The 13,522-nt window shown below is 40.6% G+C and overlaps 1 protein-coding gene and 1 pseudogene across 3 annotated transcripts in view; one reads left to right on the forward strand and one right to left on the reverse strand.

The window, feature by feature from the left end:
- The window catches only part of Dennd5b (DENN domain containing 5B), a 187,217-nt gene that overhangs the window by 93,881 nt on the left and 79,814 nt on the right, over positions 1–13,522 (reverse strand). The gene's annotated exons all lie outside the window — the stretch shown is intronic.
- LOC147821467 (phosphatidylinositol N-acetylglucosaminyltransferase subunit P pseudogene) lies at positions 11,727–12,123 on the forward strand (annotated as a pseudogene).

The raw sequence follows: 13,522 nt of genomic DNA on the forward strand, positions 1-13,522 counted from the left end.
AATGGTGGCTTAGGGAGGTTGTTCATCAGAATTGGATTCAGAGTGCTCAGCAATCCAAGCACTTGACCCCTACAGCCAAGAGAGAGGGAAGACTGGCTACTACTGCTCCAGCTGGCAACAGAACTTAGCACTGGTTTTAGGTGCATGCGGAATGCAAGAGTTGTGAGCGGCTTCCACCCAGATTTCAGAAGAAGGCCTGGGAGGCCAAGCAGTGTGCCCGTGAGGGCAGTGTGTGAAGCTGTGAGTGTGAAGCAAAAGGTACAGTGGAGACCCCAGAAGTATGGAAAAGCCAGAAGTGTAGACTGTCTGAGGAAAACTGCAAAGAGGGAACTGAGCCAGCCCCAGAGAGAAGCCATGGGAGCTACACCCACCAGAAGAGCCATAGGGGCAGAGCCACCCAAGCCCTTTGGAGTTCACAACTTGCCATAGATTGCCTTGGATGCTGGAAGTGGAATTGTGGAATGTAATGTTTGGCCTGCTGGATTTTGGACTTACTTTGGTCCTATTCCTTTGTAGCCTCCTGTTTGCACCTTTTGGAATGGTAATGTCTATCTTGTGGCATTGAATGTTGGAAATGTTTGACTTTCTTTTCATTTGTACAGGAGCTTGCAGTTAAGACTGCCTTAAATCTCAGAGGAGACTTCGGACTTGAACTTTTCAGCAATCCTGAAATTATTAGGACTTTGGCAACTCTTAGAAATGGACTAAATGCTTTTTTGCATAAAGGGATATGCATGAGTCTTTGGGGAGCCAGGGGAGGAATGTTGTGGTTGGTGTTTAGATGTCCCTCCAAAGCCTCATGCAGATGAGATGGGACTTTGTTTTTCAGAGGTAGTTGAATCTGAAATGTGTGATGCTGAGGTTAAGGGCATGTGATTACTAAATCACTACATGTGAGTGATTAGTTTAGCACTGTTCTAATCCCAGTGGTCTGGATGGGATAAAAGAGGCAGAAAGTTTTCTCAGAGTGAGAAACTGGAAGTGTAAGTAAGGACCAAATGGATGATAGATATTGGGAAGTAGGAAGAAAATGTTCAATGGGAAGGGGAACAAGGGAGGGGGGAGGAGAAAGGGCAAGAAGGGAATAGGGATAAAAAATAAAGAATGGAAGTAAAACAATAGCAAAAAAGTTTTGTAAGTGGAGAGGGGAAGAAGAGTTGAAAGGACAGGAGGGGAATGGGGAAAAAAAGAAGAATCAAGATATATTATGTACAGGTACAAATTTCCTATGATGAATGTGACCATTATGCATGTCAAAACTGTACCAATAAAATTAATTTTAAAAGAAAAAAACAAAAACAAAACAAATACCTTCCAGTCCCACACATAATGTACCTACATTTCCTCACCAACACCTGGGTTCTCTTCTTCCTGTACCCTAGCTTCTGGAGTTGGAAGCAAATGACTAGTTCTTGACAGTGAGATGTGAGTGACTGTGTTACACCCAGGCTTGGGGTACAATCTATCTCTCCTCTGCTGTCCATCAGCTAAACACAAATGCAAATGAGGCTTCAAGATGGAAGAAAGTCAGCTTACCAAATGGCTCTACAAAGTACAGGCCCTGTACCCCTCATCCACTTCAGACTAAAAGTGAGGGAGAAATAAATTTTTATTGTCTCAAGACAGAGTTTGGGGTTGTTACAGCAGTGACAGCAGTTAGCTGGTTATACATTTCTGTACTAGCTCAAGTTTTTATATGTTGGTCTGACCTTCAGCATGTAATACAATCCCTAAATACATTTTCTGCCATCTATTCCTTGGTGATTCTCCACCTCACATGTTACTATGTTCAAATACAATACACAGTGAATACAGTTCTTCAAATATGGAACAGAATATCTGCCTGTTTTTTATCCACAGTAATCATACACCCACTACTAATCTAAGACCATGTGTTCTAGCCACAATGAGCTGGTAGCCTTTCTAAGCCCACAACCTCTAAGTCAAGGATCGTGCACATTTGGGATGCTGTTCATAAAGATAATCAAGCAAAAGAACCTAGATGAACCTCTACAAATCCACTGACCCTACTGAGGAATATTCAACAAGAAAGCCAGCATCTTCAAAGTTTATTTTAATTAAGATTTTATTAAGACTATATCAATATCAACCCAGTCAGCTCCAAATTAAGAGATCCTCAGTATCTTTACTTCTTATTACATCAAAATTAAGCAGTCATGGCCGGGGATTTAGCTCAGTGGTTTCAACGCCTGCTGCACAAGCACAAGGACCCAAATTCAATCCCCAGTACCAAAAAAAAAAAAAAAATTAAGTAGTCATAACATTTAGCTTTATACTAAATACACATCAATTACTGAATTTATTCATTGAAAACAAAGAGTATATGACAAGAGTTACAGTACTCTCTTTCAATCCCAATTGGGTGTCTACAATTCAATTCTCTCACTAACCAGGCAGTGCAGACTCCACCAGTGAAGGAGGACTGAGTAAGAGAAGGACCGCACTCATTCCAGATCCCAGCCACATTCTGGGGGTGCCCATGATATCTGCACTTCTGACAGGTTGGCTAGAAATATTAAGTTCCCATAAGCCCTTCAGGTTTGATAATTCGCTGGATAATTCATAGAACTCAAAGAAAAGTGGCATACTGATGATTACAATTTTATTACAAAGGATACAAATCCTAAGAACCAAATGAAGAGGCACACAGGGCAAGATCTTGGTGGGAAAGCAGGGGTTGCATACCTTTTCCTTGTAAAATTGAGGCATACCATCTACATCTACACACCTACACACACACACACACACACACACACACACGTGAGCGCACCCCCTCTATCAACCTACTAGGAAGCACCATTAAGCTTCAGTGTCCAGAGTTTTTACTGGGGCCTCATCATATAGGCATGGCTGACTAAATCACTGGCCACAGGACTGAACTCAATTTCGAATCTCCTCCATTCCCTGTTCAAATCTGACAACAATCAAGGTAGATCCTATGGAACAGCTCCCACCCTGAAGTATGGTAACCCTGAAGTTACCAAATGACCCATCATTAGTCATCTCATTTGCATAACCTTCCTATCACTCAGGAAATTCTAAGGGTTTTTGGAATTCAGTGCCAAGAGCCCGATCAGATCAAAGAGTAGACAAATTCTTTATTACACAACAACTGTACCAGGCACTGTGCAGCCTACCACCAAGCATAGAACATAGTAGCTTATTTACTTGTAAAAACCTCAGCGATGAATCTAGGATCTAGAGTTCTCTGATAAAAAGGAATAAAGAACGTTTTCACTCCTAACCCTGGTCAGGTAGTATGCTAATACTACCACTTTTCTAGTAAAAATATGAAATAAGGAAAAAAAACTTTAAAGACTCATTGAAGCTAGGTATGGTGGCACATGCTGGAGGCTGAGCAGGAGGATGGCAAATTGGAGCCCAGCCTGGGCAACTTAACAAGACCTTGTCTCAAAATAAAAAATAAAAAAGGGATGGAAATGTAGCTCAGTGTGAAGGCCCTGGGTTCAATCTCCAGTACCAAAAATGAATGAATGAATGACTGAATGAATGAATTAGAAAAAAGAAAGAACATCTAAAGGGAGAGGGAGCAAAAAAGATTAAGGTTCAATCTGTATATAACCAATTCTCCAAGATTATTCTAATTCTTATGTATCAAAAACATATACCAATTAAAAAATAAATGTAGTAAAGTCACTGAAGTTGTAACTGATTTGATGAAAGTGCAAGTAACTTTCAGGTTAATAAGAACCATGTATTTGATAGTACTTAGTAACTGATTTTTACTATTCTCACAGTCTACGGCAAATCACGATTTCCTTGAGCCAAGGTTTCCTTATATATAAAATATAGAAGAGTTTATTACTTGAACAACACCAATTATTACTAGATGTCTACTTGCTATGAGAATCACTTATCCAATATACTTCTGGGAAACCATATTAATACTAGCACTTCTTTTGTATTTTATCACACAATATAAGACACATCTTCCTTTCTTGCTAACACCTGTATTCTCTGCTAAGGAGACACCAAGAGAACAATCCTTTGCCTCCAGCAACAAAACTAAGTCACTTGCCATTAAAATACTTGTAGGGACAAGGAACACTTCTAAGATGACTCAAAATAAAACTTTCCTACTACATAATTCACAGCAGTCATTTTTTCAGAGCTGAGGTAGGCCTTTCCCTTCATTTGCATCCACTACTTTTTGCTACCAATAGAGGCTCTCCTCCAAAAATTTTACAAGGAGTCAAAAAACATGAGTAACTCAGTTTAACTTATATACAGGTACAACTCACACAAGAATACTACTTTTAGGTTAGGATGGAGCTCAGTGGCAGAGCACTTGCCTAGCATGCACAAGGCCCTGAATTGACTCAACAGTAACACACACACACACACACACACACACACACACACACATTACTATCTTTGGAAGAAAAAATACCACATGAGAAAAGAACAAAGTTCTCTAAAGCAAAGATATAAATAAGGTGAGGAAGGAAGTACAGGTACATTTGTTTACTAATGTAATGTTACATCCTGCTTCATGGTCTATAAATTATTCTAATGTTAGAAAATGGAGCAAAAAATGTTAGTGACACGATTCACTGAGAGAGCCTTTCTGTTAAGAACCAAACAGAAGCATTACTATCCCACTAATTACCCCACATTGCTGGTAGCTAAGATGACAGTCTGTGAATTTGGAGTAGAAATGGTCTCCGAGTTTCTCTGCATCAGTACATCCCTCACGTGCTCAGTGTTAGCTAAAAGATCCAGGTTTAAATGGCACTGCACAGACCTGTGGAACTGCACAGACCCATGAAATTGTCCCTTTCATATGCTCACAAGAGGTCAAAGTGACCTGTGTAAGACCTACCCAGTTCCATAAGAGATGGGTTCCCAAAGCCACTGTCAAAGAAAGAAAAAAAGTCATCTTTGGTAGGGGAAGCCATCATCATTTTCTAAAGTTATTAAACTTAACATAAAACCACCAGGAAAAATAAAATGGGGCAAGGGGGAAAACAAAATCGTCCTTCTTCCTTCCACCAGAAAAACACAAAAGAAAACCTTTAAGATGATCTCTAGCTGTGAGTTCAAGTCCCAAGTCTTCCAAGAATCTCCACTTGGCCATTTCGGTACCAATAGCTTCAGTTTTAACACTTCCAAAACTGAGTCCCTCTTTTCCCTCAAAGCTGACTCTTTCTAAACAGTGCCACAATTCATGAGGCTAAGTATTACTACTTTTTCAGGCCTGAAAAATCCTTCCAAGAAAGGACTCATTTTCGTGATATCTCCTCCAGCACTCAAAGTACTATCTGGCACATAGTTGGTATATTTGACCGACAGGGAGTCCCCAATTTTAGGATCGAGAGTCTAGATTTCCCCCTTTACTTCTCCCATCCTTTCTTCCGCATTTAAATGGCCACAAAAATTCCGCAATTTGTATCTCCTCAGTTTCTCTCCAAATCTGCCTTTCCTTTCCAGTATGACGTATGCCAGGCTCAGAACACAGCAGCAGCACCCGAGCTGGTCTCCCTGTCCCACACTGTACTCCTAACCAACCTGCTTCACATGCTCATTCACTCATCACATATTCATGAGTTCTGTGAGCCAAGCCACTATTCTAAGCTCTCAGGATAGAATAAAACAGCAGACTGTAACTTCCAAAGCAGGCCCAAATGGTATCGCTCATCCCACATACTTTGTTCAATCCCTAGGACCAGAAAAAAAAAAATGTTTCATGTAAAAAAGAAAAAAACGTTATCAGATGCCTGATTTATATCATTATGGACTCACACAGAGATGGATATATATTTTAGCTCATAATCTGATGTACTTTTATTTTGATTTTCAACATTCTTTGGCCATTGGGAACTCTTTCATCTGCCTCCTGCATCCCCAGGAGAAACCCTTATCTATGTGGTTTGTATTTTAGTTTGGATTGGGTCCCCTCTCCATTTTGTTTTTCTTTTGCAGGCTGTGGCTCAGACCCTAGGTCTCATGAATGCTTGGCAAGCTCTTTACCACTGAGGTACATCCCCATTCCTGGCTTGTTTTTCAAGCACTTCCTTAATTTAGAGCGACGTACAATGTTCCATCCCGGTTCATCTTACACATCTTCAGCCTGGTTTCTAGAAATCAGTCATTTCTCCACAGGCTCCTCTGTCCCTTTAATTGGAGGAAGGTATCAGAAATGAAGAGCTGGGTGCGGGGGGGGCTTATTATTACAAGAGTGCAGGAAATGTTTCTAGGGCTCTGGGTAAGCAATTTTTACTACTTACCTAATAAATATTCAGAAATCGGGTACAACTGGTAATACCAGCTTATAAATAAAAATTTAAAAATCCTATACAACAGTAAGTACTTTTCCCTTCTGAGGAAAACTTTTTAGTGTTCACCTCAATGCTATGACTCCACTTCTTTCTTCCTGTCCGTGGATTTAATCTCTAGCACATTCTTTAACTCTCAACCTCCACAGGCAATAGTTTTCAGCCCTTTTGTTTCAACTTTCGGAGAAAAGATACCATGTATATTTTTACTACCATGTTAACTTTTTTTTTTCATGTTAACTTTTGTACAAAAGTTTTGCATACAAATATAGATGAAAAGTAGGTTAAACTCAATGCAAGAAACTTTACCACATACTGCCCATTTTAAAATGTCAAGAATCTCATCCATCCTACATAAAGAACTGTGAGTATACACTTCCACAACATTCTTTTTCTCACACATTTTTATTGTGAATGGCCTGAAACCTCAAATTTGAGCCCAGCCTGGGCAATTTAGCAAGACCCTGTCTCAAAATTAAAAAAAAATAAAAAGGACCAGGGGTGTAGCCCAACGCCAAGGGTCTGGGTTCAAGCCCTAGTACCAAGGGAGAAAAGAAGAATGAAGAGTGGAAGAAATGAATCTATAAATGGCCCTAAAAGACCAGGTGATTCCAGGAGCAACGAAAGCAGTCACGTAAAATTTTTCCTAAAATGGGGCCAGTGATTTAGCTTAGTGGTTCCACCGCCTGCCTGCCTCGCAGGGTCAAGGACCAGAGTTCAATCCCTGGACAAAAAAAAAAAAAAAAAAAAATTTCCTAAACTAATCATGCTACTTTCCATTTGTGATTTCCTGCTGTTATCTCTAGGTAGTATGCAAAGCCTTACTATTCTCAGTTGTAAAAAAGAAGCTGCATTCCCCAAAGCAAGCACAGGGCAGTGGCTGACTGGTAAGATCCCCAAGAGGAAGTGAATCAGGGTAACAAAACCTGTGGTTAGAAAGGTCAGGTACCCTTCCCCAAATTCTACCAACCCCTAACAGCTGGGCTGCTCCTGGGGGCGCCTCCCATCCAGGCTTGCTCCTGTACTGTCTGTCTGTATGTGCACCCTACCAGGCTCCACCGTGCCTCCTCTTACTCTACACTCCACCAACTTGAGCTACTACCTGTGTTCATGACTTCTAAACGTACCTGCCTCTACCCTGCTCACTCCTCTCTCCAGGGCCATGTTTCCAAGTGTGTGTGTGTGTGTGTGTGTGTGTGTGTGTGTGTGTGGAAACGGGATCTCTACCACAAGATACCAAAGCTCAGAAGGTCTTAGGCTGAAGGCCTTCTTGGTCTCCCAGATGATCTCTTCTTCCCCCGTTCTTTGGGTCAATTAAAAATGATACCAAGTCAAAATAAGGATTGGCCCTAACTTTCCCTTCTCTTGCAAGGGGTTGAGGAAAAGAAGCTAGAATGAAAGAAATCCTTCAAGCACAAGGTTTTCTGTGATAAAGATAGCTAATATTCTCATCCTATAGAGAATGGCTTTTAGCTGTTCTATGTCTTTGTTCCATGACTTAATTAAGCCATATGTGACCTAGGGTAAGCCAGGAAAATGGCAATGATGAATGAGGATATATCATAAAAATAGTAAATATGTTATACATAAATAGTAAACACTCACTTTTTGGAAAAAGTAAACATGACAGCAAGCATGGTTAACATCATTTTGTTGTTTTTCCCCCAAGATAGGGTCTGTCATGTCATCTAGACTGGCCTTGAATTCCTTGTGTATCCCAGGCTGACCCTGAATTCTCAATCCTCCTGCCTCAGCCTCCTAAGTACCAGGGGTTGCACATGTGTGCCACCTTAATGGTATTCTTGATTTACATAGTTAATGCTTCATTTACTTTTATCAACTTTTTCCTTGGGGGGAAAAAACCCTTCATTAACATGAATCTATTATTGAGTACTGATGAGGAGATGGAAGAAATTCCCTTTAGTTACTAATATAACTCTCCCCACATCCAATTATCAATCACTTTATCTTACTGATTTTATCTTTAATCTTTAAAATATCTGTCCAAATCTTCCGTCACTACTGTCATGGCTGTGGTCTACTTCAGTGTCATTTCTCATCTGAATTACTACAAACATTATTGCTGTCCTGTCCACCTTCAAGCTTGTCCCCATGTTTCTCCCATTCAAAATCCTTCAAGCTGGTGCTTCACCGTCCTAAGAACAAATCCATTTAAAAAATCCTCAACATGGCTTCCAATTTTTTCATGATCTGTGTTATGTCTTAGCCTTTCCTATAGGCTTTCCATATCCTTTGCACTCTGTATCTGAGCCATGCAGCATTACTAGCTGTTCATCAAGGTACCAGATAACCTTTATATGTGTTGTCCCCCTTGCCACAAGTACTTTCAGTACTGCCTTGCTATCCTTACCTGAAAATTCTTGGCCACCCTTCAGATCTAAACTTATCTTCACTCCTCTGGAAAAATCTCCAGCTCTATGATGGCAGAAGCTGTATCCTGCTCACCAGTGAACCTTTAAGGCCTACAGAGTTGCTGCCTGGTACAGTGTGAAATGAAAGACCATTTACTAAGTGAGTGAGTGATTCTGTACATGGTTAGTTGTTTTTTGCTTCTGTGGTACTGGGGATCTAACCCAGAGCCTGGTGCACAGTAGGCAAATGTTCCACACCCCTGTGTGACATCCCCAGCCCCTGTACATGAACTGACTGAAAGAATACAGGATTGCTTTTTGTGTGAAGATTCATCTTGTTTGTACAAAATCTAGAATAATGATTTTGTACTACTATGAAAGTCATTTATTTAGAATTTAAGATTTGGCATTATAATTATACTGAGATTATAAATTCACAATAATGGTAGCAGTATTTTTTTTTCATAGTATGATACAGAAGTATCTAAAAAATAACCAAAGAAATTGTAAGATGGATTTTATGGCCCTTGCAAAACCATTCCAGATACTTAAAACTTTGCAGATATATGGGTAAATTTTACTGCCATAAGTATGTACTACATTGTACTTCTGTGAAAGAACATAGTAAGTCAAATCTTGGTAGGATGAGTTCTATAGGATTTTTCATTTTGTATGAACTTCTTGAACTTTGTTCAATTACACATAATCAGTAGACTTCAGTTTAAAAAACACTGTTATCGACTAGGGATGTGGCTCAGTGGTAGAGTGCCTGGCTAGTACCTACTAGGCCCTTGGTTCTATCCCTGGCATCACAAACATATACAAAAGTTTCATAGACACATTTTTTTGCACTGAGTAAACATATATTCACAAGGAACATAATATTATCAGTAGTGAATGTTCAAAAATGCTGTACTGCAAGCAACAAATATATTTAGTGTTTGTTATGAACAAAACCAAGCATATTAGGAATACAGAAAAAGTATCAGAATGAGTCTTCATTCAGTGCTTATAGAAGAAATTCTTGAGAAGGAAAAAGTTGCACTGTTGAACACAGGCAATTATATCACAACAGAGAAGTTTTACAGTGTACTTTTAAATGATGTAAATATATGCTTTAAACCCACTCAGAAAAATACACATTTTTCACATGGATATGTGCGTGTGAAAACTAGGTATACAGGCTACTGGTTTTTTTTGGTACCGGGGATTGAACTCGGGACCTTCTGCTTGTGAGGCAGGCAGCAGAAGCGCTGAGCTAAATCCCTGGCCCAGTGCTGCTCAGTTTTAAGACTATTTTTTTATAATTAAAACTATTTCATGGCTAGGGATTTAGCTCAGTGGTTCCACCACCTGCCTCGCAAGCGCAAAGACCCGAGGTCGATCCCCAGTACCAAAAAAAAAAAAATATCAAACATATAGAAAGGGACAGAAATGAGCCTCTGTGTGTAGGTATCAACAAATCTTACACCTTAGAAAATTCAACAAATGCTAACATTTTGCTATATTTGCTTCCCCTTTCTTCGGTACCAGGAATGAAACTCAGGGCCTCACACTTGCCAACCAGGCACTGTGCCCTTGGAGTTACATCCCCTGCCCTGCTTCCCATTTTTAAGAACAGAAGAAGTTAGATATATATAATGAAAGTTTCTTTGCGGCCCTCACTGACCCCCTTTTAGGCTCCAGCCGAGAATGCCAGCCTGCTTCTGCTCTATTCATCCATTCTTTGGATTCACCTTCATTCTTACTAGTTTAACTACCCTAGTTACCCACATGGCAGCCCACAGTGATGATTCCTCTTGTCTCTAAGCTTGGCTCACCTTACCATCTAATATAGGGAGATCTTGGTTTTTTTCCTTTGACAATTTCCTCCAGTGGACCATGAGTAGTAACCACGCTGACTGCACTGCTTAGTGTCCTCATGCTGCACTGGCTGCTGCTGCCTTTGCTTTGAGGTAAATCATCTCAGCTGAGGTCAAGGGCAGTGGAAAGTACAGTACTTTTAGGGAATGCATAGAAATATGAGTCAATAAGAGGAAGAAACTGTCTATAACAACACACACTTCAGTTGAAGCTTAGTCTTAGCTTTACTAATTGTTGTATTCAGAGGTTGGTCCACAAAAAGTAAAGAATTCATTTCCCATATGAACAATGTTATAAGATAGTTAAATCTTATCTCCCTAACCTGAACTAGTAGAGCTGCTTTTAAATGATTCAAAAGAAGGCTCCGGGAAGGTCAGAGGAGAGAGAGGGAAAGAAAGTTCAGAAGCTCCCATGTCCAGAGCTCTTGAAGGGCTGGGCAGTGAAGCACAGGGGCTCTGGAAGTCTAAGAAGTCAAAGTCAGAGGAGACATCAGGAAGTCATCCCCACGAAGCTGTCTTTCCTATGCCTGTCTCACCCTCTCTTTCCTGTACTTCCCCTTTTCCCTTCTTACACCTCTCCTTCCTGCCTTCAACTATTTTCTCTGCCCCGTCTGGGTACCCCAAGGCCCTCCTTCCCGCAGTTCATTCTTGTATTGTTGGGGTGAAAAGTTGGAGTTCCCAAGAGAGGATTGTTGGCAGGCTGTGCAGTGGAGGAAGTGCAGAAAACGGATAGGGGAGGGACCCTTGTAAACTGAAGCTCTGGAAGGCAGAGAGCTTCACCTGCAGGTCCTCTAATTCCAAGACTCATCTCACTTCCTCCTGTACACTGAAGCCCGATTATAAGCAGTTGCTCTACAAGCACACAAAATCTGATTAAAATATTTTAGAAAAATAACACTGCATAAATAATTCATAAAATGTTAGGCTTGAATCATCTTTATGAAATTATGGAATCTATCTCCTCCTTCCTCTTACTTTCATTAGGAGGACATGGATATTCAGTTCTATAGTTTGCCTAAGGTTAAAGGTGGCTGTGTCTTGAATTAGTCTCCAGAAATGGAACTCCTGGCTGAGGTGGTGAAGGGGTTGAAGGGGCCTGAGTCGACCTATGCAGGACCCATGGTCAAGGGCCTCTTGCACCCCAGGGCAGACTGTCCAAAAAAGCCATGGGGAAAATGGTGGAAAATTCACCATCACCATTGCCAAAAACAGTGATTTATGGCTTTGTACTTAAGCTCTCAATTTGGCTTCATACTTTATCTTGTGTGGGCTTTCATTCCTGAATCTTGGCTGCACTCCTTAGGCTTAACCTACTGGCCTCAAAAATACTGGGCCATTGCATTGCCTGTCTACCTCGTTACTATAGTAATTGGTTATGTACTCTTATTTGGAGTTAACATGATGAGCACCTCTCCACTCAACTCCATTCATACAATCACAGGTAACTACACTAAAAATCAACAGCAGAAGAAATACCAAGAAGGGTCCATCCCAGCATTAAGAGATATTCCTATTAATGAAGTAAACCAAATGTTTTTTCTTGCAAACAAATAACTTTACACCAAAAACTGAGTTGTGTGTAAACATACCAACACCAACCATTTATTTCTAAGTTTTTTGTTTGTTTTTGGTACCGGGGATCGAACTCGGGACCTTGAGCTTGTGAGGCAGGTGGTAAAACCACTGAGCTAAATCCTCGGCCTATTTCTAAGTTTTTGACACAATAATTTTAGCTGTAATTTTACTGACTATTGCTTTTATTAATACCCAGTATTAAGCTGTAAAAAAATGAAAACTGATCTCTTAAAGTTCAATTAAATATTGAAAATGTTTTCCAATGTGAGTTAATGGACAAGATAAATAAAATACTGCATTAACCTATAGCAACTGAAAAAAAATCATATTGGTATGATCAAGAAGTCCCAAGCCAAGCCAAGTGGCACACACCTATATTCAAAGCTACTCAGGAAGCTAAAGCAGGAGGATAGTGTAACGGATTGTCCTTAGATGTATCCCTAAAGCCTCATGCGGTCATAGGTGGGGCTTTTCAGAAGTGGCTGGGTCTAGAGTGTGTGACATTGGGATTGATTCATGGTGCAATGCTAGGATAAGGTATAATGAACAGAAAGAGGCTTGTCACATGCTTGCTTTGCTGTCTTCTGCCTGCCATGAAGTGTTTCTCCTCTGTGATCCCTGTCTGCCACGCCATCTTGCCTTGGAGCCAGCCAACTATGGACTGAAACCTCTACAGACTGTGAGCTAAATAAACCTTTCCTCCTTTAAAAAATAAAAAAATAAAGTCTCCAAAAATGGAAAGACAGTGTCCTCTATTACATGTCCACCCTGCACCATATGCCGGGCCCACGGCTAAGCATGAGGCATGCACATAGCATGCAGGGCCAAGTGACCTCCAATGTAGTCTGTGAGCTGTCAAGCACTACTCAAATGCATCATTTTTATTAGGATTATTAGCAAGCAAATCTTTCAAGTGACTTTCAGTACAGTATATTCCCTTCCCATCTCAAACTAACTTAAGTCACCTCAATGTCCTAGTCACTGTGTCACACTTGCCTAGCACAGCTAGTTTTCTAATGTTTTTACCTTTTGTGCTTCATGCTGTGCTAATCTAACCTCATCTTGATAAACAAGAGAACCACTCTTATCAAAGACTCTCCCTGCAGCAATTGCAGCTGTCCTGTGTGCAACCAGCTTACTCTTCACCCTGATGGAGAGCCCACCAGAAGGGTCTGGGGTCTGATCAGTATTAACCTGTGTCCAAAAGCTGCAGCAACATGGCTGCACAGGAAGGGCTGAGACAAATGCAGCAGCTGTGCAGACATCGACATGAAGAGCTTGTTTCCGACACCAAATCTTAAGGCCAGGCTCCTTCCATGCTTTGGCGTGCCTATGGAAAGGACTTGGACAGAAGATGCTTCGAGAGAAGAGATGTACCACATTTGCTCTAGTTTTT

The sequence above is a fragment of the Heterocephalus glaber genome, unplaced genomic scaffold (assembly GCF_053883595.1).
Source record: "Heterocephalus glaber isolate CG9 unplaced genomic scaffold, H.glaber_assembly_v1.0 deba00001733, whole genome shotgun sequence".
NCBI lineage: Eukaryota > Metazoa > Chordata > Mammalia > Rodentia > Bathyergidae > Heterocephalus > Heterocephalus glaber.